We start from the raw sequence: 4,746 nt of genomic DNA, 5'->3' as shown, positions 1-4,746 counted from the left end.
GCTAATATACAGTAATACATTTTCATACAAATGCAATCTGAGGCCATCCTTGTTTGACATCCTTAGAGATGCTTTTCTTATTAGGTTAACATTTTTTTTTTACTTGGACAAGCAACACAGAGCAGGCATCCTTTCACTTGAGAATTTTGAACCTTTTCATCTTCAAGAAGCAATGCAAAACAGGCATCCCTTGTACCTGATAATTTTTCATGGTTAACATCTTAAACAACGTCTAGTTCCACTCAATACTTTGCTCCCAATAAATAGTGAATTTCAGTCATTGTGATCATCCCACAGACAAGTGGTTAGTTTGTGTCAGCTTTACGACAGAACAGTGGGGGTTGATTATATTTAATGTGTTATTGTTTACACTTGAGATTTTAGTATATTTTACTCAGTTTTAATTTGCAGCTGAAACAAAACTGCTCATTTTTGGTTGATCCTTACATCTTGCATGGTGTATATTTTACACTTAAATCATAATAGTGTTGATTGTGGTTATAAAAACCTGGGTGATATATATTACAAGTATCTTTAGGATATTGATATTAATTTTGTGGTGAAGAGGTCATATGCTAATTAAGCAACTTAAAGAGGCTAATGCTATAATATGAAGAAAGATTTGTTGTAATCCAGCCTAAGGCGTGATGAGTGAATTTGCTTATCTGGTTTTAAAGAATGTAAACCACTGGTGTTTTCTCTTTGTCATTTATCATAATGAAATTACTGTTAATTTTAATGTTTACTTGATTCTGTCATGTCTGAAGCCAAAGTTGTATCGCATAAGAATAGGATATTGTGATTAAGACTTGAGGTTCGACTAATCTTTGAACCAAGAAATGAAAATAAAAGATTTTACCCTCATTCATTATCTAAAAGGAGTTAAGATCAATGCTGCAGTTTTGTAGGATTTTCTAGATGAATTGTTTGAAAGCTCTTCATTAAACCAAACTCTGCCATTCTTGTCTGAAAATTATGCAAATAACACTCCATTGTCAATGAGGAGACTGTGTTACCTAGTGTTGCATCCATAAATGCTTGATTAAGCTCTTGCACTGAAATACATGTAGGAAACACCCCTTAGACCATAACCTTTGTAAGGATTACACAAAATTATGCTTTAAAAGTGTGAAATTGCTAAAATATTTGAACTGTTTTATTCTTGCTATTTGTCTTCATCACTTGATAAATATTCTTTGTAAATGAACCTGGTATAAAATTTCCAAAAAAATCGGCTTAACTGTTTACGTTTGTCTGGATTGCTGTGCAAGCATCAGTGTTTTGTCTTCCATAAAAACTAATTGCTGTATAGTGACAGGTCATGAATTGACATAGAACCGCTTACCTCCATTTGCTGTAGAAATTATGATGTCAGTCCTTTTTGCACAGTCTGTTTCCTGCACAGTATGTGGCTTTGTTGGAGCACCTGTTGATGAAAAAGGAAATTGCCTTGTAACAACTTTGTTTAGTTTCCCATGGAAGAATACTTAAGAAACAGCGAGCCATTATTAAGAAAACTAGAGTAATAATCAGATTGAACATAAAATTAATTAGCTCAGTGATAATTACTTCACAAAGCTAAATTCAAAGAAGGCAGGTTATTGTTTTAAGATGATGACTAAAAGGCTTTTTAATGTCGCGTCGTCGTTAATACGTCAATGTTGTGATAAGAAAGATTGTTTTGTTTCGCATCCAAGAAAGACTGTAAATATTACAAAAAATTTTTTACAATAAAGGTAGAGGAGTTTGACGGAGATAGACTAATTTCTCACTTGCAGAGTTTTGTGGATAATGGCTCGTCTTTGTTAATATGAATTTTTTTTATTGATTTTAGGGAATAATTTTATTCCATGAAGTGTTTGCTTTTTCTGGTTGATCAGTAATGTTTAATTAAACTTGAAGTGTTGAATAATCTTTGTGGTAACATTTGTGTCTTAATTTTTTTGGAAAAAGGTGATCAAACGTTTTTTTCCCCACATTAAACAATGTTGATTGCATTTAGCTGGCTTTTATTAGTAAAACAGTGTTAACTATGTATCTACTCTTTAACATAATCCTGGGCATCGGAGCCTAAAGTTGTGGATTTTAAAATAAACTACATACATGTATATATTTGGCAGCAGTTGGTTAAAGCCCAATTATTTTGCTTGACAGTGTTTTATTGCCATCTAGACTTAGAATGATTTATACCCTCCTTCTTTGAAAGAAGCCTAGAATTTAACTTTTGGGAGAATGTTTTTAATGCTCAATACTAAAACCATCTCAAATAATTTTTTACCAGTTGAGTACACATAGTTTTCATACTTCAGTTTTATTTCACCATCTCTTACCTTATTTTAGGAAATGAATGCTCCATGAAGTTAATGTAAAATGACTTTCAAATAAAACAAAAATTAACACTAAGGAGGAGTAGAATTTCACAATAAAGGAAATTGACACGAATAAGGGCCTCTTCATATCAGCCCTGTTTACCAGGCTGGCCTGGTTTCAAAGATCTCGCCTCACCTCTAAATCTGTTGTAAAAACTTCGATGTGTTCATATGAGAGGGTGGGCTGGCTCGGTTGCTGAGATCTTGGTTTTCCGACCAGGATCTTGGTAAGCGGGCTAAAAATTTTGCCATATGAACACTTAATCCTGCTTACTCGGAGGAAAATAATACAATGCATTTTCGTGATGGGACAGACATAACCTTGTTTTTACTTCTGTCTTCTTCAATAATGAAGCTGAGGATAGTTTTATTTGATAATTAATGTAAAGTCAAAAGAAATTTGAGGTTGTTTAAATAAAAATAATAAAAAAATTCTTGCCAGGCTTGTTCGTTAGATTTCACGCCTGAATGGCCGCATCACCACTTTTTCATGTTTTTCATCTCTGAAAGCGGGCTGACAGTCACCATGTGAACAGAAACCAATTTCAACTGGGCTCATATGAAGAGGCCCGACACAGTTGGTGGTGACCGATTTATTCAACACTGGAAGCAAAAAAAAAATTTCTGAACAAAACTGAGCCCTCTGGTAAACAAAAACACAGCCCTCAAAATTCCAATTGATGTAGGGTTATGGGAAAGGAAAAAAGGTTACACCTTATTTTATTGTGTTTAGGTGTCATGATTGTCTGCAAAGGTTTCAAAATTAGAGTTAAAGTAATGGGAAATAAGAGCGCTCAACGTAATTAGCGTGGCTTAAATTAACACGAATTTTAACAATCGGAATTAATTTTATGGTGTGTTAATTTCCTATATTAAGGTAATTTTACCTTGCCTGTTCCATATTGTTTTTAAATCTTGGTATATTGTCAGATGAGGTTGGGAGGTCTCCATGCCTTGCATATCATGTGAATTTTGATTGCAACCTGAAGACCTCCAAAAACAAAAAATGCTTGTTAGACAAGTTCCTGAATATCCTATCAGGATACTTCGCAAATAGGCACACATTCACTTAAAAACACATATCAAAGGCAAGGACCATAAACAGTTGTCTCTTTATTTCAAATTTACGGACCCCTTCTTGAAAACTTTAGGGGTCCATTGCAAACTTTTTGGGGTCCAGCTAATTAATATTCAAGAAGATTTAAATTAATATCCAGTGGGTCTGGAATGCGGTGGATCGTCTTTTGTGCAAACCTATAAATATGATTTTTTTTGTATCTTCTTTCTGTTTTCTCTGTCTCCATAAGAGGCAAACCATTGTTATTGGTGTTCTGATTAAGTAACACTTTGATCTAAGTTTTCTTTTTTCCTCTCTGCCCGTGGCAGACAAATCCATAACCTGTGTCTAGAAATGAATGGGACAAAATCATAATTGCTGAACTTCGAATATCAAGTTGTTCAAAATTTTCGGGTCAAGATGCAAAAATTTTGAAAAAGGAGCTCTGGAATATTCATTAGCTAAACTAAATTTGATAAGAGCAAAGATAATAATTTCTTATCAAAGGAAGAACAATAATTGGTCATAGGTGATGTATTCAGTTTTTGGTGCGTATTGGTGTCAGTTTTAATCATGCTTATACCATTGAAGTTTGCCTGCCTCGGTATGCTAAGAAAATATAATCTGCAATATCTTACCTGAGTAGAAAATGTTACAAACTTATAATAATATTAGTTGTGCAATTTGCTGTAGTGTATGTTGCTTTCAATCAGTAATCATGTGAACACTTTCAAAGCAAGCTGCTGGTTGACAAATGGAAACCCTACTCCCTTAAAAAAACTTGAAAGGTCTTTTTTGTGTTGTTTTGAGCATCCTTGCTATGTTGCTTTTATTTAAATGTAGCAAATTTAGAAATAGACATGCAAGACTCTGATTCTGGTTTCTGGGAGACACTGGTTGTCTAAGGAATGAGACTAAGTGAAGAAGAAAAGGAACCTGCAAAGTGATAGCCTAGCTGCATACATTTTCACACTTACATCAAGGCCTGTTCCCAAATTACAAATTTAGAAACAGGCCTTGATAAGGGTTATTTAAAGGCAAAAATAGTTTGGAAAGCAGCACCTAAAGAAAACCCTTTAGGTGAACAAACTCTGCCCTCCAAGTTTCCACCAGCTTCAGTGTGGCTAATATTTTCCTGATCTTTTGTGCATGTTTTTGGCGCATATCGGCCTTCATGGTAACAAAGAAAGTACAGGCCATTCTGATAATATGATCCTTTATCTTAATTCTGCTAACCCACGTCACAATGCAATTTAAAATTAACTTCAGTTTACATTTCAAAGATGCTCTCGAGGTCACACAAAGTAGAGAACATTTCAA

The sequence above is a fragment of the Montipora foliosa genome, chromosome 1 (assembly GCF_036669935.1).
Source record: "Montipora foliosa isolate CH-2021 chromosome 1, ASM3666993v2, whole genome shotgun sequence".
NCBI classification, from domain to species: domain Eukaryota; kingdom Metazoa; phylum Cnidaria; class Anthozoa; order Scleractinia; family Acroporidae; genus Montipora; species Montipora foliosa.
Note: the sequence above shows the minus strand (reverse complement) of the source record.